We start from the raw sequence: 24,599 nt of genomic DNA, 5'->3' as shown, positions 1-24,599 counted from the left end.
TTACGCATATTTTACGCTTGATTCGGATGGAATTTACCGGAGGGAAATGTATCACTTATTTCAACTTTGGAATAGGACCACGTTGTCGCCTCTATTTTTGTCATATTAGGTCAGCAATCCTAAAATTGGTACGTCGCAACACTCCTGTCAAATCTCCTTAATTTTTTCGTGTTTAAGAATGTTTTCTATTTTACATTCTGCATGTTTTTCCTGCCCATGGTTATCCTATTGTATTAATAGAAAGAAACAAATAATAATAATTATTATTATTACTATTATTTTTTTATGCACTTTCTCAGCTGATTAAAACCAGCTGGAAATATTCACCTATCCCGAGGTCAATTTAGGATTAGGCTCGGATGCTAAGGAAGAGAATTCACCCTATCCTACACTGTCCGATCATGCCCGACCCAGGAATCTTCTCACGATCTGGCAGGTCTGTAGTAAAACAGCTTTTTGCCCGAGGTTAATCAGTTGTTTTTTAATTCCCAGGTCTTCAACTTCTTTTTTGAATCTTTTAGACAAGACTCCCTCCGCAGAGATTATCAGTGGGTGTATGCTGACGTCTTTCAACTTCCAAATATTTTTTATTTCACCGGCTAAATTCTGATATTTTTGTATTTTCTCTCTTTCCGTAGACTCAACATTGTGATTTAGTGGCACTGCTACATCGACTATGTTTGCTCTTTGCTGTAATTTGTGGATCAATAAAATATCAGGCCTATTGTAATCTATGGTTTTATCTGTAAGTATCGGTCTATCCCAGTATAGGATGTGTGTATCTGTCTCTAGTACGGCGGGAGGATGGTATTTGTAATATGGTGGAGTATTTTTTTAAAGTCCATAGGTAGTTGCTAGGTTTTGGTGGATAATTTTGGCCAACTGGTTGTGCCTATTGAGATAGTCATTACCAGCAAGAGCTGAGCACCCCGAAGTTATGTGTTCAATGGATTCACCCGTTTTCCCACATTTTCTACATTTATCTGCAATTTCAAGTTTTAATATATTTGTTTCATAGTTGTGAGTTCGTATAACTCTGTCTTGAATTGCCATCACAAACCCTTCAGTCTCCGGGTATAAATAGCCATCTTGGAGCCATTTCAGAGAGGCGTTTCTGTCAACCCAATCCTCCTGTATGACTGTTGGGAACTTTCCATGCAAGATTTTAGACTTCCATTCCTGCTTTTGTTGGTTTAGGTCTGGTATTTGAATCCGATCTTGGTTCTCTCCAAAATTCAATGGTGTGTATCCCACGTCAGCCTTTATTACCGCTTTCATTAATGCATCTTTTGACGATTTTAAGGAGGATTTCATTGACTGTTCCTGAGATCGGCATTGTCGGAGAATATTTATTAGGCCTCTACCTCCTTCCTTTCTTGGGATATATAACCTAATTACTGAAGCCTTATCATGTAAACATCGGAATTTATTCAAAAGTCGTCTAGTCAGTCGGTCCAGCTCATTTAGATCCGTGTCAGACCATTTTAAAATTCCGAAGGAGTAAGCCAGCACAGGCACTGCCCAGGTATTTATTGCCGTTATCATATTCCTTCCAGATAGCTTTGTGTTCAGGATCTTCGTCACCCGACTCTTATATGCATTTGCTCGAGCTTTCTTTAATTCAGTATGGTCTATCCGATGATTTTGATGAAAGCCTAAGTATTTATATGACCCATCTACTGGAAGTATCTCTATATCGTCTATACATTCCAGTGGTGTCTGAGGTTTTCCTTTATTTAAGTGAACACTGGCACATTTATCCAGTCCAAATTCCATAAATATATCCTCACTAAACGTTTTCGCAGTTCTGATGAGTATCTGAAGTTTTTCTTTGGATTCGGCGTACAGTTTCAGATCATCCATGAACATTAAATGATTGGTTCTATTACTATCATTGTTATTATTATTATTACTATTATTATTTTACAAAATCATTCATAGAAGCGAAAGGTAAGATATTCTCATGGTTAATTTTGCCAGGGTGCTGCAAGAGAAGGGACTGAACTATAGACTAATGCCATGTTTTCTAAAGATTCAGTGCTAAGTTTTTCAACGGAGAAATTTGCGCCCGTTTCGATAGGAATTCTTTTGAGGGAAATACATGATTTATTCCCAATTTGGAAGAGACCTTAGTGTTAAACCATACTGCATCATCCCACGTAATAATTATAAATTGTAGACTTTTTACTACTATCGACTGACCTTGTACAATAATTTAAACCTACATATTGTAGGATAATTTTATTATTATCAAGCGCTATTTCTTTAATGTGATGTATTAGCTCTATTTGGAAAGCACTAATAACAACGAATGAAATATTTCAAATCTTCTACCGATTAATCGCGTCCTTTTTGGCCTCTGAAGTGCGAGAAAAAAATATTTATTAATAAGTCGACTGTTGTATTTTAAAATGAGTGTTAGGGAGGTGTACAATAACTTCATTAAGAAATATTCAATTCAGCTTCAGAACCTTGATTAGGAGCTTCTTGGCCTTAGTTATGCGAGAGCAATGAAGTCCTAATTGAGAGGATAGAAGGTTTACCTTGGGAGCTCTCGGCTAAATGGCTGTTCGCAAAATGTGTGAATCGTTTCAGATGAATCATATTAGATCATGGTAGACTGGGCTAGGTTTCAAGCAATGATTTAACTTTAGTTTATATGTTTACATTTAGCTAAATTTCTGGTTTTGTACCATCCTCTGTATCGGTAAACTTTTTCATCGCTTGTATCGGTATACTCTCTTGAAAATATACTATTTAATATTTAACGACTGATTTATTTTTCTACTGAAGTATAATTCTAGAGCGTCATAGTGCCCCAAGGTGATCTGCAACGCTATCACCTTCCTTCCTTGTCTGCGATGTTAAGATTTACCTCATTTTACTTATAATTACGAGTACAAGCTTAAATTAGAGGTGAAAGGGGTAAATAAGGCAATTTCAATAATACTGTATTCTAGTGGTATAACAGTGGCCCGCCTCAACGGAGCCCATGATCACCTTCCTTGTATATGACTTTGATGCTTTCTTTTATTAACTTTTGCCCTTGGTTTTCCCTCTCCTGATGATTCTTCGTCATATATTATTTGTTTTTTTCCCTGCGATCAGTAAGTTCCTCTTCTTTGCTACCCTGCATGATATTTTATGTTTTTATGATCAATGAGAAAGTTATTATGCTCTGCAAAGCACTCTGTGTAACAGCTATGCCATATTATATTGAGCCTGAACTTGTAAAACTATATCTAAGGACAGTAGTATTCTTTGTTGGAATGGATTTGAGAAAGGTACATTATGACATGAGAAGGAATCAGCAATTATCATAGCTAATTGGGATGCAATGTATTTTTATTGTTGAAAGATTTCAGGTACGTTAAGATGAGTGGGATGATGATGAATTTAAGGGAATCACCGATGACGCCAGTCTCGTCACTTCTTTTATTTCCTGTTTGCGACAGCGCGGGATTGTTCTCACGTCATGAGAACGGAACGTACGAATTGAGGAAATAGTGTTTTTTGTCGTGGGTAAATCATGTATGCAATCAAATCATAAAAATATCCGCAAAATTTTATGCCATTTCATTTGATTGTGATTTTGATCAATTGCTTTATTTTTATTTCTCGATGAAATATTACGGGAGCTTGGTAGTCTAAAAGGGGAGGACAGAAACAAGGGTCTCAGTATCCATGACCCCCTGTGTAGTCTTTGGACACCGCATAAATCCTCGAAGTGCGAGGTGGAACAAGGAAATGAAGTGCATTGGTCCGGGGCGAGGTCTACTCTCACATACCGAAACCCTTTGGGTTGATTCTCTGAGTTAATGAAAGGTTTCTGCCAATTGATTTAAATAAAAAACCGCTGAGGGTGTTCTCCTAAAAAACTATAATGTATATCTGATTTCCGTAACTGATCAACAATAACATTCATATCCAGATTGTGAATTGAAATCTCAATTTCCAAATCGTTTCTCGTGTATAAGGCGTAAATTTCCTGCTTGTTAGGAGTCGTAGAGACGGATTTCAGAATATATTTTTTGTTCGAAGACGAAATTATATGATCAATGAGAAAGAATTTATTATACGAAGACGAGGACGAATGGGGACGGAAGAAGACTAGAAGCGTTCGAGATGTAGGTGTGGAGAAGAATAGAGAAGGTGAAGTGGACGGAGAGGAGGAGAAACGTCGAAGTGCTGAACATGGTGGGTGAGGAGAAGCAGCTTTTAGGTTAGATACAGAAGAGTCATAAGGTTTGGACGATTACTGAGCGAGGAAGGGATGTTGAAAACAGTGTAAACGATGAAGAGGAAGAGAATAGCATTTTTAGATAGAATGAAAAGGAGTAGGCCTTATTGTGAATTAAAGAGGGAAGTCAATGAAGGAAGCGGATGCTGTCGGAATGCTTCTTAAGTGCTTTATGGAAGCCTACCTTAATCGGTGGAAATCTTATATAATAATACTTCTTTTCTAATTATTCGTGATCTCTTCTGCGTAGGAATTATCCATAGCCACAAATAAATTAATACGAGCGAATGCTAAATTTTGAGTTCAATTTTTGAAATACATAGGCTGTTGTTACAAATCTTTACTATGTTTCTTATTTTTTCAAAATACTTTGAATCGGTAGGTGATAAAAAGCTCATGGAGTGTCACTCTCTTTCTTAAAACCTTCAATATTGTAGCTCCCTTGACCACAAGCTGAGGAAATATTGTATGAAAGATACGCTAATGATATACTTTTACCCGCGGCATCCGGTGATTATCATTCCCCGGTTCACAAATACCTGGTGCCGTGCCGCAGTAACCATTATGAAACTTATCATAACTAATTTCCACCACCGAAGTGGCCCCACGTTTACTCTTTACCAATCGAAATCTGGGAAATCCCAAACTTCATTCGGGGTCAATGTTTTCTTCATTTTTTTCCCAACTCACCTGCTACGAGAATTTTCACGCCGGTTATGTTGAAAAGGCCTATTTCTGAGCTTTACAACCCTCCCGTCTCGTATGATATAACCGACGCCTTGCCGTAAGGAGGGCCACGAATTTTGAAAGTCCTCTCACTGAATCATGGGGATTTCCAAGCCAAGAGTGAGAGGAGGAGAGATGAAAATAAAGAAACGGAACGGAGGCCCGAGGGATTGGACTGGCGTCGGCGGGTGCAAATGACCTAGGTGTGCGCCAGTCGTGTTTTGTTTTCACGTCATGCGTGATGGCTCGTTATGTTATGGTGGGCGTTACACATGGTGGGGTTGAAGTATTTTTTACGAAATTTCTTCAACTCAGAGCTGTTTGGCAAATATATTGTTTTGCCTGTGACTTGCCTGTGCAGCATGTGATGCTCATAGTTCTGTGATTGGTTAGAGTTTTTCATCTTCAAGTTACCCCAATGTTAGCAGACACGCTATTTAAATTGCGGGAACACTCTTCAAGCTTCAATCAGCATACAATAAAAATACGCACTACACTTCTCTCCTTTTTATCTCTAAGCCGTCATTAGGTGTATTATGGTATTTGGAGGACGCGACTGAAAGCTGAGGTCATTTGCGCCATGAGGGAAGGGTATGGAAGAAAGAATGGAGAGAAACCCGGCGTCGGCATTAGCCTAATTTCAACAAAAGGCGCCAAAGGGATCACGGGTTAACGTCCCATCTGACGGACGGATTGTTGCGATTTAAATGTCCTCCACACATCATTCAAGTAGGAATCGGGCTGTCTCTGAAAATTTTCTTACACCGTGGGGATTTGAACCCGAGCCCACGGGGTCGGAAGCCAACACATAAGTCAATTCACTAACCCTATTCCCAGGAGTTTCTTCAACTCACAGCTGAACTTCTTAAAGCACGTTACCGCAATTTTAGTAGACTCGTTAATAAAATTTTGGAAACATGTTCAAGTTTTATTAGTGCGATTTAAAAATGCAGAGCCCACTTTTTGCTCACTAATTGTAAGATATCATCAGGTGTCCGGGGTTATCCGGATGATAACAATACTTTTACGTTTGGTTTGAGTGATCATTTGATAATTGAAACGATGAAAATGAATATATCTTGGAAATATGCTATTTCCTACGATGTAAAACGTGTTGACACTACTCACACTGAGCAACAAGGAAAGTATGTGGCCGTTTATATTCAATATCGATTAAAATTTTATTAAAAACATTCTATTCCGTCTGTGACTTTATTGCACAACGTTTGATGCTTATAGTTCTGTGATTGGTTAGAGTTTGATGGCATATCTTTTCAATACTGCACTTTCAAAATGCAGTGAATATTCTGCCTTCAACATAACGTTTGAATTGAGAATATACGGAATATTCTCCTTTGAACTTAACGAAGTTAAAGTCAACTTTCAAGACACAACTGTGAAAATAATTATTTTCACCGCTAGTTTAAGTAACAATAAACGTGAGGTAGGTAGCCCAAGAACAGTTTTTGTGGTGGCTTAGGTGAGTTCTTTTTATGGCCAATTGAAATATAATTGTTCATATTTTCTTTTTAGACTCCCTTTTCAAGTTCCACCAAAGCTTCACGAAGAATTAAAGAGCACTTCGATGCTACCTTCTTAAATGCGTTATTTTTTATCCCAGATGATTGAGAAAAAAACGTTTTCATTATCATCGAAAATTTTTATTGTTCTCCCAACCATAGCCACGGAATGCCTGTCTCATTTTTATCATTCGGGGTAACCGTATTAGCCCTGTGGGCGTTTTGAGGCAAGACTTAGAGGATTGGCCGCCAGTTACGTGACTGCGTAGGAAAGTGAAAGTGGTCGAGTGAGTATAGAATCACGAGTTGAGTGGCGGGGGAAGGTTAAATATGAAGCGAGCTCTATCCTTTTAGGTGGGACCAGGGAACGAGTCCCGAAAAAAAGGTCGCGCCCTAGCCTTGCATTGTTTTTTAGCTTCTCATATATTCTCGACGGTTCCTCTGGTGGCCACGTTGGATGCGGCCATCTCGAGATCTGAGAGAAGAGCCGTTATTTTTACTTAAGTATTCTATAAATTAAGATAGGTTTGCATGGAGTGTTTAAGAAATATTGTAGCAGTCTCCTTACGTAGACTTTCTCAATACAAAATAAGACCTACTCCCTTTCATTCTATCTAAAAATCCTATTCATGAAAAAATGTATGGAACAAATTTTGATTTGCACACCTTAATGCGTAACTCCTCCAACGACCTTTCGACAATCTATGTAATTTTTAAGGTACTTTCCTTTACTTTGAAAATGACATAGAGTATCGACATCATGGTCAGTAGTGAAGTTCTATATGATCGTGCGGAAATAACCATTTGTTGTTTATATTTTATAATGGATATATCGCATTTCTACCACGTCAAGCCTGAAGCGATCTCATTATATTCGCTTCCTTCCTCTCCCTTGTTTACGAAACATTCTTCCCTCATACACTGTTTTCAATATCCCCTACCCACGAGCAGCAAGGAAATGAAAGACACGAAGCGTATCAAGTTTCCCATAGCCCACCCACGCGACGGTTGTAGAACGCTGCATTACTATTATAGTATTCTACCGATTAACGTGGATCTTAAGAAGCCTTCCTAGCCTCCCTTGCCTTCAAGCACATCCCTCTTCAATTCATTGTAAGGCCTTCTACCTTTCAATCTATCCAAAAATCCTATTCTTTTCCTTCCTCTCCCTCGTTTAGCTAAAATTCTTCTCTGTAAAGCCGTTTTCAACATCCTCTAATCGCTAAGTACTCCCTCCATACACACCTGTCGCCTCTGTATTTCTAGAAGCTGCCTCTCCTCACCCTCCATGCCCAGCACATCGTCGTTTTTTTTCCTTTCCGTCCATTTTGCTTTCACCATTCTTCTCCACGCCCCCGTCTCGAACGCCTCCTGTCTCTTCTTGTCCTCCTTCCCAATAGTCCACGTTTACGCTATTCTTCAGATCAGACTCTTCACTGACCTTTTCTCAAAACTCTTGCTCAACAATGAAGAAGCCTTAGACTAAAATACAATTTTCAGGGAGTTTTTAAGGGAAGGGGATACGTTTTGCGGGGACTTCATTTGGAGGGGGAACACTGGAGACCATATCTCAAGAAAATTTTGAGGGAGGGAGGGAGTGAGAGGGTTTAAACCTTTGAATCCCTACGCTCTTTACGCCCTTGTCAGCAATGATGCGCTCTGGTTGTTATTCTTGTCCCGCCACAGCAAAAATGGTTTCAAGGATGGCTATTTTTGGGAATTCGTGATGACATTTTCTCTGGTGACGAGAGAAAGATCTTATCAGGCTTTAAAAAATTTAGTGTGTTGAATTTTGTGAATAAAATTGGGGCAGATGACAAATCAACACGATTTCTCAAATTTAAGGCCTGTTTACTCGGTACATCAGCTTTGCAAGTTAATGTCTAAACGTATGGTCGCGAGAATGAACGCCAAAATTCACCGTGCAACCACCCACGTGTGGGAACGCATGGACAGAAAATAGAAACTGTTCTAATTTGGTTCGTGTATTCGTACATGTTCCGTTCCGGACCACCAAAATCCCTTATTTAATCTAACATTATCTCGTACTTGTTAATGTATCGAGTAAACAGGCCTTAAAATTTTAAGATATCCTTTATATAATTATCCATCGCTTAATCCATTCGGTGCGTTGGGTCTAAAATTTTCTTTGATTTCATCATCATCAATGGTCAGCAATCCTAATATTGGGGTGACGCAGCTCTCCACTCAATTCTCATATCAGCTAATCTTTTCACACCTCGTATTTCTCCTCTTTCACATCCTTTTTTTCCTGTTCTATATATTTCATTCGAGGTCTTCCTTTTCCGTTCTTGCCATCCACTTGTCCCTCGACGATTGTCATCATTAAGCCATCATGTCTCGAGATGTGGCCGGTAAGGTTGTTCCGTCTTCTTATCAAGGTTAATATGAGGCTTTTCTTGATGTTTTCCTCATTGATTACTTACAATTTGTTACTATGTCTATTTGATCTCATCATTATTCTGTAGCACCAGATTTCGAAGACCTCTACCCTTGATATCTCCGTTGCTGTCATAGCCACATCCGTAGAGAAGTATGCTCCAGATGTAATTTCTGATAAATTTTCTCCTTACTTCTATTCTTCTTTTTGAAGAATTAGGTACGATTTACAATTGTATTATGACTACGTATTCATTCTGCTTTTCAAAAACATGCGTCTTATTTCAAACGACCTTCATTTACAAGTAACGGGTTGTAGAGGAAAATTTTCTAGAAGTGTATCACGCTTCGTTGCCACCCATGTCTATTCCCCTTATTTGTGTTTGAACAATTGGATCGCCGCCGTGAAAAATCAATTGATTGTACATTAGCGACTGGTACGGAATTGTCTCAGGAGCAAAGAGGCGGCGTCCAGGTGCCATAGAATTGCTAAATCGCTCACTCAATGGGCGAGTAGAGGCCGCACTCATTAGCGAAGGTTCTCGAAATGGCCGGTCGGGCATAACGCGTTGCCCTAATCACATGCCCTCCTCGTCGCATTTTCATGCAGCACATAAAGCACCCATTCCACGTGGGAACGTTCTTGTGGGTATGTGGTTAATCGTTCTCTCCGAATCTTGAATAAAGTGCGCCTTCATCAATATTTTTTATTGCTGCTCACAATCAACATGAATTGGCTACTTTTTTTAGGAATAAAACGGGCGGAAAGGGAATAGACAAATTTCTCTAGAAATTACTATTTTCTTAGACATGCTTACTGGGCATAAATCATTTCCAATGCATTCAAAGACATAAAAAATACATAAATATATTTATAAAAAGTTTCAATTGATAGCGTAAAAGCTGTTCGTTTCATGTTCTGTTCTGTCCGAATTGAATTCAGAGAAAAGTTGTCCATTATATTACGCCGGGAAAAAGTCTTTTCATAGATGACGTATTGATATTTAAAAAATAAACTCTTGTATTTGTTCGTTTTTCCCTTTTGTACCTGCTAAATTTCTTGGTCTCGAATAGATTTTTTCATAATTAGCGACATTTCTGAAAATCTTTGCACTTTTTGGGTGAAAATAATAACCTTTCTCCGTAATTAGATTGGAATTTATTTTATGCTTTCTTTGGCGTCTAAATACTTTGGTAGCCACAGAAATATGAGCTAAAGATTCTATTTTTATACTCTACATCCTTCAAAAGGTGATGCAATTCCAAAGATTTTAGAAGTGTTCATTTTCAAGTATCAATGAAAGGAGTTGGAATAGATTTTATGGAATTTGGGCCCTAGGTAACCAACAACTTTGTGACAAATTGCGACGTCCTAATTGCAAATTATCTCTGAATATCCTCTCAGATGAGAGGACATCAACTTACCGGATGGGTGAAATTTATCCGTGTTACTTAATGGTTTAATCGCGTTATAGAACGTTCATCTCAACTACAGATAATGCTAGGGTGACCTTAATAAGATGTTTTGATTCACTATGGTGCTTATACAGGTCCGATGGCGAAATTGGCATCTCCTGTTATGAGAAAATCGCTGAATGCTTTACGCCTACACATTTACTGCCCTATGTGGTAGTCTGCCTTTGAAGTGGGAGAATTTTCGTAACACAGCGATTCGCCGAATATTGGCAATTTTGATCTTGGCCTTGCTTGGAAATTCGCTGTCTGCCTGTAGGTGGAATTTGCTAATCTCGATGCTAGATTATCAGTGATATGCTTGAAGACTCTATATTTTATTATGCAAAGAAGGAATTTTAATATTTGAGTGTTGATGTGAGGAAACGTTTATGGCCTTGGATTTCCGAAAGTCGGGATCATAAATTACAATTTGTTGACGTCAGGGCATTTGATACGAAAGCTGCTTCTATTCTTATTTTTGAATTTAAGACTTAAAATGCATCCGTCATGCAATACGTTGCTCCGTTTGTTAAATTCGGCCGGGATATGGAAAGTAATATCCTCAATTCAACTGGTTATGAAACCATGTGGTTAGGTGTTTACAATGTGGTTATGTTAAAGCCTTACACAATCAGAATAAATTGATGATCGGCATACTAATTGATGATAATAAAGCATGTTCAATGCAAATAAAGAAAACGGGTTGTATTGCTTTCCCGTGGTCAGGGAATCGTGAGGTCTTTGAACTCAGGAATATGATTAATAAGGAGCGTTTACTTTTTGGGGCGTGGTTGTTATGTCTTCATGGAGGACTTTTGCATTACAAACGTGCATTGTTTACTGATTTCGAAAGTGTTATCCCTTGATCACATAATGATATTCATTTTCTTTTAAATGCTCATTCTATTCATACTTGAGAGAAGAAATTTGAGATTCAAGAAAATGTTGATCGGGATCTATGGAGATATTCCCTGAAAATTTCAAGGTGATAGCTTAAGTATTGAAGGTGTAATTTGTTGCGAAAAAGACCAAATGAGCCGGAGTAATGCTTCATCCTAAGTAAACACACTGTTTGATCCACCATCAACGTGAAAACCTTGAGGAAAATAGATGATCCATCGCGTTTAAAGAAAACACGTGAAAGAGTCTTCAAAACTCCTGATTCGCCATGAGTTTAAGTTCTCTCGTTTTCTTATTAATTCCACGAATTTATCTAGAACCACAATGACCCCATAAGAGTGTGGCCATCTATGTCCACGCTGTGGCTCATTAGAATTGCTATCGAGATTGTGTTTATATAAATGTCAAGCATGGGATTTTTTCAGGAGTCATTCATATTTCACACTGTCACCATCGCTCCATCCAGAAGACCTGTTCTTCAGTATTATGGCATTCGGTTAATACTTATTTGTTCGCCCTAGTGTGGACTGTAAGACAGATTTTAGGGTAAAATCCCCACCGAAGTCCACATCTTTTGGTAGGTCTTTTTCGGTGTCTGTTTCTAAGATATTGCGATAAACATAACCGTATGAAAAGGAGCAAAGAGAATCCACCGTGAAGGTGCAAAGAAAGGCAGCAAGGTATGTGATGGAGAAACATAAAAAGACCGAAAGTGTCACTAAAATTCTGAAAGCGCTGAGATGGGACTCATTAAGACGGAGAAGAAAAATAAATAGGCTTTGCGTGCTCTTCTGCTCACTTAAGGAGGAAAAGGCATGAGGGGAACTACGAAATAAGATTGAAAACCTCAGCTATATGGGAATGTAGAAAAGATCACCAATACAAGATGAAATGCCGGCCTCAAAGTACTAACGTAAAAAAGTTCTCATACCTCAACAGGACGATTAATGAATGGAAGAGACTCCCTACAGAACTGTTTCAGCCATATCCTAGCAACATTAAGATTTTCAAGAAGGGATGTAAAAAATTTATCATGAAAAATTAATTTCATAGCTATTTCAAATTTTCACTGATCTAGTTTTATTTTGGTAATGTATTTTCATTTCCTACATTTTAAGTAAATATAAACTGTTACCACCTGGCAAATAGCCAACTCGTCACCTGTGTAATCATAATAATTTCTTTCATCCTCAAGTAGGTACGTATGATCCCATGAGAATACGAAATGGCTTATTTGGTTCAATTTATCGACATAAGCTAAAGGTAGGAAGATATGAAAACCCTAACCTTTCCTTCTTTTAAACCTAGCCTTATTACTTTCACGAACAGTTGATATTGTGTTTAATAATAATATCAACTCGGTCCATGCAATCCTGATTATGGCCTTTCATGAGGAAAATATGTCCTTCCTTGTGAATCTCTCGAGTCTAATGAACTCCCAACATTTAAACTATTTTTCTACATTTACTGCTATTTTACTAAGCTAACCCATTTTTATTCTTTGTGCTTTAAGGATTAATTTTTAAAACTTTATCTTGTCTAGCCTTCTCTCCCTTCAAAAGGCTTGCACTATTTGTAATTTATGAAATTTACACCTGCTTACTTTGGCTAAGTCACTTTGGTTGTTGGTTCTCTGTGCCAGTAAGCAGCCGTGAAGTAAACATTACTGTACCCACTTTCTGGAAATGGTCGTTATAACAGTTGGTACTTATTTGCGTATACTACTATCAGTTTCAACGTTAATATGATCATTATATGTTAGCAAAATTGGTCAGAGCCTGAAAATAATGTAAGCATCTAAATTGGTATTTTAATTAAGTACAAATTAAATAAACTTGCAAAATGAGAAGCGCTCTTTATTAAACAAATACGCATCAAACATAAAAACCTGTTTAAGTCCTACTCATTGCGCGGCTTTTAGCATATAGGCTAATAGAAACTTGATGATTTTTCCCCGTAAAAAAAAATATATTTTTGTGGCAGGAAAATATCAAGTTCTCGTGACACGCATTAAGTTAACGTGACTCGACGTAAAATTAGTGCACGCGTGGTTGAATTCCAGGGCGGGGTCGGCTGGCACGAACTCTCACCGCCCTACCCACAATGGTGTGCGACAATTACCCCATCCGCCTATAGTCAAAATGTTTTTTGGGTTGTCGGAACAGGTTTGCGACTTTTTTTCGGGTGCCCCGATCCAAAGCAAGTCCCGGTAGGATTGAAAAACACCCGGTCGAAAAAAATGTTCAGAACTTCGTTCGCTTCGGGCAATGATGCGAAAGTATTGGCGAAAAAGAATGACTTCCACCTACCTGTACTTTTATAAATGTTCATTTGATTTAAGATCTCCACTTGTGTCGCGTGTGCTTCAATTTCCCAGCTTATGCATTTCGCTCGAGTTAAACACGCCCTGGCATGATACCTGCGCATCGTTAATTGGAGTGCATGGCGAAAACATGATAGCGCACCGAAAAATGAATTTGCATTGCTTAAATATATATTTAAGTATTTTGTATCAAAATGCATTACTTATATTATGTCTATCCCGCCTGTATATCTCAACTTAAGGTTTGCAGTAAATTTCAGTTTGTCCATATAAATGCGTGCATCAAATAAAATTAATTAACTCATCAAAGAAATGAAATAGGTACATCAATTTCGGTAACAGTTGTTCAAAAATTCACCCAGTGATGTATATCTCCTAATAATGGATAATTTCTAAATTATGATTTTGTTAACCGAAAGGAATTTTAAATTAGGATGCTTTACAGACATATTTTATTACGTATTTGATGTAAAAGAAGGGGTAAACAATATATTGACCTAAAGAAATTAGATGCCGTATTCAATGAGGTGTAAGGTAAATTAAATATTTAGTCTTCCCCTATAATTTTCCTCCTTTTCACTGCAGGGAATGTCAATAGGGTGGTTTCCTATTATTTTTTCATTACCTAAATCGAAAGATTATTACTCCTGGAGTACGCATTTCACGATTTTAGATTTTTAAATGACCATATATATTTTTCGCGATTAATTGAAAAGCGAAAATTTTCAGCGCGCGAAAGCACGACGGCTAAGTATGAATGCTGGGAAATGCCCGTATGACGTCATTCTGGTTCCTGCTGCCGCCGTGTGAGGTGACCTTGGGGCGAGTATATTGTGCGCCGCTGCGATGCAGGCTGCTAGCAGGTAGTAGAGTTCCCTGCTAGCAGGTAGCGCTTGGCTTAAATAAGAATGATTAATACCTTATCAAACGAAGGAAACTTTCCGACCATATGCAGTTTGAAGAGGTGATTATTAAGAGGTGTTTCCCAGAAGTCTGTGCCTCATGCATGCATTGGTAATCTCAGACGATATAAAACTCCTACCTACTCGTATAGAAACTAGGTCCCTGTGACGTCACGTGGAGTGGCATCGCATGGGCGCCAATCTGGCCTTTTTTCAAATGAGGTTAAAATTGACCATTGCCATTCGTCTAAACTGGGATTTGTAAAACCAAATAATTTGTATATTATGAATGCACAAATGGTGGGTAAGGAATCGCAATCAATGCCTTTCGTTCTCTTTGATGAAGGCAACTACCCTATTCTTTATACCCTATTATTTCTCCACATCTTCCCTGAATGTGTGACGTTCACATGCAGTGGCGCTGTTCGGGGTGGGCACTGTTCTCATCTAAACAAACCAACCTCCGGTTTGACTTACCGAGTCGATTCTTCCATTGATTGATTAGCATATTATGCTAATGGATTTGAATTTAAAATTAACTGCCATCGCATGAGGTTCTTTGTTATATTATCTCCTTTCGTTCCCTCATTACCGGTGTAATTATATTGACCTCCGGAAGTGTTTCGAGGAGATATTTTATGCATATTTTTTATAAATGGACCATAAATAAGATTTTTTGGTAAATACTCTGTGGAAATGCATACAATATATTGTATTATTTTTTAAGTAAATTGTAACTTTTTTAGTAATTCATGCTTCATACAAGAGAAGAATTTGTTTTCGCAAATGAGGAAGATAAAGGAGGAATTTGTTATTAAAATGTTAAATATAGTGTCCAGGTAAACGTGAAATTAACGACATATTTCGTCTTTTTCCAGTTTTATACTAGTTTTTTTTTAACAAGAATGATGATAAATAACGCCTATTTTTAATAATTAATTTTTATAATAATATCTATTTTATAGATAGAATAAGAGGGAATAGGTCTCAATGTGCATTGAAGATGGAAGTTTAACTTGGGGAAGATGGACGGACCCGAGTGATTCATAAAGTTCTCTATGTAATCCTAACTTAAGCGTCGGTTAAATGGGTTTTTTAACAAAACAAAAATTTTCAATTTAGAGGAATGTTAATTACATTAATTTTCATGGAGAAAAGGTCCCTTGGATTTGGATTCGATCCCGTGATAGTTATATTTTAACAAACCAAACCATATCGAGGTTTCTGGAACCTTTGGGCATGTTAATGATAATCGTTGACGCCAAGTTTCTGGCCAGTGGTGGATGCAGTACCATGACGGGGGCAGTATCTGGTGCTTTATGATTTCATTTCCTTTTTTGTCGAGTTTTAAGAGGAATGTAATCCATTCCAATAGAAGAAATGAGCATCAATTTTTCTCCCGATGTTGAGTTTGGTGTATATTTTTATTTCTTACTGAATGTTGCAGGAAAGTTTCTCGAGTTTTCCACCGGTTGATGTCGTCCATCAACCGGTGTACGTCGGGAGACATGGACGAAATCAACCGGTGGAAAACTCGAGAAACTTTTCTGCTACTGATACGCCGGGAAAACCTAAGATCATACTTCATACTGAATGGCTCACAGATTTTTGTGTTGTGAACCTTTGATGTAAAATTGGTGCCATTTTGTCCATTGTGTTTCCGGAAACCTTGCGACCGCTTCAAACATGACGCGGAAAGTCATTTTATTATGACGAAAACGCACTGGTACACAGAGAAACGGATACTATTGCACGAATAAATATTTCATTACTCTTTATTATTACGCGTTTCGTATGCATACAACTTTATATTTTTTTTTAATTCCAATACCTAAATATCCTTTCGTATCTCATTTCAATGGACCTGATTATACTAATAATATGGTTTATTGTTCTTTAGCATTGTCCATTGAGAACATATTGGGGTCATATCATAAAAAGGAGCTCATGATATACAAATTACAAAATTTAAAAATATATAGAGAGCGGTATCGTAAAAATATATAGAGCGGTTATAGCATGAAGTTCTCCGTGTCACTCCGAAAGATATGTATCTGTTCTTAATTGATCAATCACTCTAAGCCTATCACAATTCTGACTGAGTGGTCCACGGATATCTACGGTTTGGGAACTTCAGCTTTTGCGCCACCTTGTCCACTCTCTAGGTCGGGAAACCTCGACCGGAGAATGGACAGTGCAGATGCGTGCTCCCGTTTCCCTCCAAATGCTTTTTCCGGTGGCTGCGTTGTCCGACTGAGGTGGGCGTTCGGACGAAGGAAAGGTGGTTAACCCGCCGGTCTTTTCTTTTTGGGGTCGACGAAACCGAAAGTGTTCCCGTGGTATCACTCGCGCCTTCGGCCGACATGTGGGCCAAGGTCGCGGAGAGATCCGACCGCTCGATTCCGGCGAAAGTGAAGTGAAACGCGAGTGGGAAGCGACGCGACTTGAACTGGGCCCATCGACAGTTGGCCCAGAAAGGTTGATGGGCGTGCCATCTCGGGGCAGGGGTCATGCCGCGCCGCCGTGTCTGGGTCAAACTACGTCGCGTGAATAGCGTGTTGATGGTCACGTCGCTTGACGTCGACGTGGCGTGACGCGGATATGGGCTGTTGGCTCATCAATTACTTGCTCTATTATAACTACAGTCGTACCCGAAAGTAAGTACTAAAGCCGCTATACACGGCGAATGATTACATTCGCATGATCATTCAGTATGATCATGCGCATGATCATTCACCGTGTATGACCATAGAGTAAGTATATACTTACTCTATGGTATGACGGAACAATTCGCTTCATGCGCATGATCATTCAGTGAAAATCAGAACATGGTCCATTTTGCTCGCATGGTCCTGTGAATGATCACGTTATCATTCAGCATGATCATTCGCATGATCACGCAAAGGGCGTACTAAGGATCAAAACTAGAGGGGGACAAGCCGTGGTCGTTCATGTTGTAATACAGAAAAAGTTGAGAAAACCAAAATTTCAATAACATTATAACGGTGCATTGTTAGTTTTTTAAATTATTTGTTCGAAAAAGTATTTTTATTTTAATTATATGTTTTATACTAATATCACTTTTCTTAGATTTAAAGAAATTTTGTTCAAAACTTGCTTTTTGTACTAATTTAAGGTGAGGGCAGCTGCCCCTTGATGCCCCCTGCTGGGTACGCCCATTGTACTAAGCGATATCGACCAATAAATAGGTATAATGGCACCTGATGTCATTTTCACCGCAGGGATGGATGGAAGAAAACCCGGCGTCGGAATAAGCCCGCCCTTAACGATAGGGATCGGGTAGTCTCTAAAAGAAACCTCCGCCACCGCGATTTGAACCCGAGAAGGTGGGAAGCCATCATTGTAGCCACCTCGCCAGTGGCGTAGCAGCCGGGGGGTCCGGAATCCCCTCCCCTAGAAATATAAAAGCACTCTTACTTTGCATCACAAAACAAAAGCAAATATTGAAAAAATCATGAATTTACAAAAGATTTCTTTGACAAATGAAGTTTTTTCGATTATGAAAAGTGTTGAAATTAGTTTAAAACCATCTACTTTAGTACCCCGTTTTTCAAAAAATTTCCCCCTGGTTTTGGACCCCCCCGAACAAAATTCCTGGCTACGCCACTGCTCCACGCCAATTCCGTACCGGGCTAACTTATAATTTCTATAAAGATATCATTTGTGGACTCATAATGATGAAGTCGAGAGCTAGGAGACGATCGGAACAGCGACATTTTGGGTCAGGTACCCGGAACTCTTGCACTTGCATCCAAGGCCGGATCCAGGATGTTTTTCTGGGTAGAGGGACACAAGCGATATTTCATATAGAGAAATCATATTTGACAGGCAAACGGTCTTCTCATATTTGAGATTAAAAACTGCTTACGACAATTACTGTACGAAATATTCTCTTTTTTTAATATGAACGATATGAATTTAAAATTAAATCTTGTCTATTTTTGAGCGTCTGGGGGGGGGAGGCATGTGATTCTCCCTTAAAAACTCCTAAGCTTCCGTGTATAGCTGAAAAAAAGAGTGTAATTACAAGAAGCATCGTGCTACCATTTAAAGCTGAAAATAGCCTAAAATGTAATTCATACGTAAGGTAATCTAAAAAAAATACGAAATTCAATTTTGAATCGGGCATTTTAAATTACCAGTTGTAAATAGTAAAAAACCGGGAGTGCCTGAGAATTACTTCCGTAAGAGCAACTTTGGGAGTAATTGGAACGCGCATTTCCACAGCGGCAAAGTTGCTGCTCTAAGAAAATGAAATAATACTAATAACAATGAGGATATTTACTAAACCATTTTCCTTTGAAATATAGGAGCTTTAATTTAACCCTTAAATGCTCGAGATGCCGATATATCAGCTTTCGGTTTGTGCCTTAAAACCCTGCAGGTGTCGATTTATCGACTCCGTATTTTATCCCGTGTAAAAATGTTTGTAAAAATATTTTGAGTAAATTTAACTTTCATAATGAATATCATATACATATTTATCACTCCTGAGGCAATGGTTTTTCTTCTACTGTATTTAGTACATTCTATAAAAGCGATAATTTAGAAGAATTTGTCTCTTCTTCCAAACGCCTGACCCGTTCTTGAGTCGGACTTGAGCTTTCAGGGAGTGGAAACGGAGATTACCCTGAGAGCGTAAGGTGCGCTTCTAAGAGCGGATCAACGGAGTAGTCTTTGAAATCTTGGTTAAAATTGACGCCTTGGCAAGAATTATAAATAGTAAAACTGATGGCTGGTGCAGCTTTTGCTGATTCTCATTATTCTTCGGCACGTTTGAAGGATTGATAAGGTACGCTCTGAATCCATATGAAAATTATATCTCACACATTCTAGAAAATGGTTCTCGAGTTCTAAATAGCTATAACTGAAAGTGATCAAATACAATTCACGTTCTATAAACAGCTTTAAAGTAAAGTAAGAGTAAATTTTAAGTTAAGAAAAAAATTTAAGTATTTAAAGTAAAACTTTTTATAACGCGTAAAATGTGTTTGCTCATTTACAGATTTTGCTGTTTTGAACTCGAGTTCCATTCTCTGAAATGCATGGGATATAATTTTCATTAGGACTATATATATATAGGACGAGCATATGTTCTCAGTTCCTCAAACGCTTCGGGAAAAAAACAACAAAAGCTGCATCGGCCGGGAATCGAACCCGGGCCGCCCGCGTGGCAGGCGAGCATTCTACCACTGAACCACCGATGCTTATGTTTCTAGGGTGAATGTTCTTGAGAAATCTTCATTGACATTTTTGGGGAATTTTGAGACCTAGTTAAGAAAGATAAGTCGATGAATCACTCTCTTCCAATCGCAGCTGAAAAAAAAACTGTTATTAAGATGACCCGCCCTTCCATATCAAAAATTCTCTTGTATCTTAAAGAAGTTTCCGCAGAGCAGGTATGCGGTTTTTGATCATTTCTGAAGGCAACTCTTATCTAATCGAAAGAAATTAAATAACAGACTAGTAACAAGACAATAATGTTCCCGACAAAACCTATAATGAGGCGTGCCGTACTCACTACTCATCTCCTTCCCCAAGTCACCTCCGATTGAAGAATGGATTTTATTTATTTCAATTCAATGAGCCGTATCTTGAACTGGTAAGTAATTTTATGCGATTCGGTCATTTAAAATGGACATCTGTTCAGGATCGAATACTGGTGACCTATGAGTGCAATGCGTGCAATAACTCGCTTAAACATTTTTTACAATATTATTTGTAGTGGCGTGGTCATTTTGGCAATCTAAACACTATAATTAGACTGTTTACAACCTGTGGCTCTTGAGTAGATGTTTTCGGATCAGTCTCATCACAAATATAGCAAATATTGTTCACGTTCTGCTACCTCCTGTTTTTTCTTTTCTAAGTTCACCATAAATTAAGTTATTTCCATAAAATGAATCTTTCGCGATAAACATTTCTAATATAAGACACGGTCGAAGGTGTTATTTTGTGGAATTTCTTCATTATAGAATAAAATAAAATAACTTTGTTTTATTCCACACTTTATTTTAAATAGCACGGCCCGGGTTTCAACATCTAGTGTTATCTTAGAACGTAGGTATCCGCGGCGATGGTTTGATCTCTGCATTTCTTCAGGGTTTTCTTCCGCGTCAGCGTGTTTGTGGACAACAGTTTCGCTGGCTATCCTTCACCTTTGACCTGAAGACGCTGGCAGGATAGCCAGCGAAACTGTTGTCCACAAACAAGCTGACGCGGAAGAAAACCCTGAAGAAATGCAGAGATCATCTAGTGTTATCATCAGGTATCAACTTCTAGTGTTATCATCCTGATGATAACACTAGATGCTGAAACCCGGGTCGTGCTATTTAAAATAAAGTGTGGAATAAAACAAAGTTATTTTATTTTATTATGTAATAAACATTTCTTTTCCATTGCAGGTGAAGTTTGTTCTGCCTTCTATTTATTAACCTCCTGCCATTCACCCATCAGCGTAATTGGTGTCAATCCCTATGACCAGAAGTAGCGATCAATTAAAACCTTTGGGTTGGTGAAAAGGAATGATAAGTTTGGACGGAATAGAAATATTATTTTTCACCCATTACCGTGGAATTGAATGTTTAGACTCAAATCCCTTACTTAAATGAAATTATCACGGCAAAGTTATAAAATTAACACAGAGACGCTAAATTTTTAATTGTAATTTTTAACTTTTAAGTATTATTTCTGCTGCTATCAATGGGAGAAATTAAGGATATGGGGTAGAGGTATGTGATAGAAAATATTGGTCATTCAACATGTATCAATGCCTAATTAAAAAAGGTCAAATAGGTAGCCGAAATCTGATGCATGAAACTCCACCATACTGTACGAGGTATTTCAATGTAAAATAAGGCTACCCACTTTAGCTAAGCGGTAGAGATGGCGTATTTATTTTCTCTAACGAATTAAAAAAATACGATCAGAAAACATCGCTTACTTACAGAATTCGAATTGTCATTCGAACGAGTACTCATACAATGTGTTGGGAAGAAATTGATTTTCTCAGAAAAGGCCTGTCCCAGTTTCTACGCCTGCACGGAAAAATGAAAATTGCGGATGTTTTATGATTATTTCTTTCTTATTTATGTGATAACATCATACTTCCTTATGGAAACTTTTGTTGACGTATTTGGTTTTCAGGAAGTCGCGACACTGGGAATCGTTTGCTTACCAATTAGCATTTTTTTTCAGTTCCACGGGCGCGTTCTGCTAAACAAGGGGCATAATGTAATAATATTTTTTCCTGTTTTTAATCTGCATACATCCATGTATTCACTACCTCGGACAATGTCATGGAGGACTCACATCAGTAGATGCACGTGGAGTAAAACCAAGAAACAATATTCTTAAACATCCCGTTAATACATCCCGTCGAAGCCAGGACACGAGGGCAGAATATCATTGCTTATTATAACTTTGTTTAAATTCTTTCCGTATACATTGGGGCTGCCTTATTGATCGGTGAACATTTAGTCTTCAAGTTAACAGCCAAAATCGTGTAAATTCATCTTCATAATCAATCAAATTTTGGGTCTTTTTCGGGGTAAGGCAGGTTATCCTTGGGTTCGGATTCTCAATTAGGTTGATGTGCCATACCATTATTACCAGCTCTCTTTTTAAGTCGACGACATTTTCATATCGGCGTAATACGCTATCATATTTCCGAAATTTACTAACTTTTTGGTGATACCGCATGTTTCTATTCCAAATTTATTTCTCCCTGCCGTTTTTTGCCCGAATACGCTTTCATCAATTCTTCTCCTCTCACTCCTTCCATTGAAGTTTTTTCACTTGATCATCTCCTACTACTCCATTATTTTCCATTCCATATGAGCTTCAGTGTGACTTGGGGGAAATCTTTTTAACACATAATTCCTCTCTGTAACTCAAAGAGGAGTTAAAATAAGAAAAATTTGCGGCAAAGCTGTTAATCAGTTGGATGCTACACATTATTCAACAACTCACGTAGATCATTTTACTTATCTTCTTTTCCTTTCTCGTGGCTAATACCCACTTCTTGGCTTTTGAAATCGGAAGCGGCTATCTGGGTGATCTTGATCTACGAGCTATATTTATTTGTGGGTAGGTCAGTCAACTGTTAATATTGATGAGTTGCATTGTATACAATTAAAATAATAAATTTATTATTCCGATCACAACACGATTAGAGCTATGTAAAAATAATTTCAGTTTAACATGTATTGCGGAATATTGTTACCCCTATGGAGGAACTCCATGTTGAGGTCACTGACTCTTTTGCAAGCATAGATAGTATTTTATATTTTCATTTTTTTTAAGTGTGCCGACACGCAGCCACTCAGCATTATTAGCACTGGCCGAGCCACAAGAGAAACTGGTGCTGACTGCGAAATCAATAAATGGAAAATGTTATTATAATGAAAATAGAAAAAGAGAATATGCAATCAATATAAATGACACATACAGGGTGTTTGAGGATGAATCTGCAATATTTTAGTAGGTGGTAGGGGAGCCAATTTTAAACATTGTTTGTCCATAAACATGGGGCCGCAATTCATTAGTTCCTGAGCTATGGTAACGCAAAAATGTTTTTGGATGCAATTACGGTTATTCTTGGGTATCTAGCCTTTTCGAAATTTTATTAATATTCTTGATTTTTAAGGACATTAAATACTGAAGGTTGGACAAATATGTGCGATTATAATTGTTTTTAGCAATTAATCTCAAAATGGGTGAGATTGCGCAATCGTATTGTTGATATTTACTCAAATTTCTCATTTAATTAAACTCAAAGATTAATAGTTTCAGACGTTTCAATAATCGTAAGATTCACCCGCCTAGCCCTCCAAAATTATATTTCAAATTCCCATTGAAAACATTCCCGCAACGGGGTATCCTTTCCTTTCTCCGCATTCTGTGATTATAATCGACACTTGAGGTAATTACAATACAGGAGTAGAGTCGGAAGACGAAAATCGCCGGAAATTCGCGAAGTCCGCTCCGTTAATCTGTTGCTGGGTCCTTTGTTTTCCAAGGATGTTCCACCGAGGTCGACCCTGGCCCGAATTCTCAAGTTGTGTCCGCTTCTTCTTTCGGTGCTGAACAATGGACAGGACTCGGACATAGTAAACGTCGAGGAAAATACGTAACTCACTCCATCCGAAATAATTAGTATCGCCTTCAATCTTTTAAGTTTCTGTGCGTGTTTTCTTGTTCGCCTTTTTTTCTGTCTCAATCCAAAGAGCCTATGTAGGCCTGTGAACGGTTTAATTCGTATAGATCTGACTCGAACTGTCAATCCAAAAGTCTTGTCCTCGCGAGCTTTCAGTTGTCGATGGATAGGTCATAGTTCACGGTAGATTATCGTCTTCTAAAAGCAGCATTATGTGTACCACGGCACAAATTGTATTCCTTCCAGGGCCCTACCGTTTTCATGCTCAAATCTACCCAGAATAGAGGTAGGGAAAGTTATATAAATATAGTTTTATTTAATGCGGCATTTAATTTTTTTAATTATTTTCCGAGTTATTTAATTACATATTGTCCTAAAATATCACAATAATCGCTAATAATTAGCCATTCTAATTACATTACTTGGTGAGGGCTGTATAATTCTTCGAGTTTCCCACACTTCAGCAAGTTACATATAGCTATGCAAGACAAAATAATTATTTTGAATTGCTTGCAGAATATAGTAACTTTTGTCTGAGAGCCTAACTTACAGTGTTACAAACATAGCTTATGCCTTTAAAAAATACAGCATTTTGGACTGAAATAGTATTTAGGTAGATGTGAGTGGATATCGCGGAATATTTATTTATATTTTACATGTATCATTGATGCAATATTATACCAAATAACCCTTCATGCACTTTACATAGCTACGGATAAAATAGCCTAATTACTGGAGAATAATGCACAAATAGTTTTCATGAAGATAGTTGCTGAGGAAATAGTGATAGTAATGATGAAATTTTGGAAATAGTAGTAAGTAATTAATTTTTGGCATGATAAAAGGTTTTTTCTATGCTCCATGGAATTTAATAGATTTTGTGAAATTGATTAAAATTTTTTTACGGTTTTTTATCATACAGTAAATTATAATTATAATTTTAATTAGACTCCAT

The 24,599-nt window shown here is 37.9% G+C and overlaps 1 protein-coding gene and 1 non-coding gene across 3 annotated transcripts in view; one reads left to right on the top strand and one right to left on the bottom strand.

The window, feature by feature from the left end:
- The window catches only part of LOC124160623, a 151,322-nt gene that overhangs the window by 60,964 nt on the left and 65,759 nt on the right, over window positions 1-24,599 (top strand). The window lies entirely within an intron of this gene.
- Trnag-gcc lies at window positions 19,624-19,694 on the bottom strand. Its single transcript has one exon. It is a non-coding gene; the product is annotated as a tRNA-Gly (tRNA).

Source organism: Ischnura elegans, chromosome 6, assembly GCF_921293095.1.
Source record: "Ischnura elegans chromosome 6, ioIscEleg1.1, whole genome shotgun sequence".
In the NCBI taxonomy this organism is placed as follows: domain Eukaryota; kingdom Metazoa; phylum Arthropoda; class Insecta; order Odonata; family Coenagrionidae; genus Ischnura; species Ischnura elegans.
This window is presented reverse-complemented; position numbering and strand designations above follow the sequence as displayed.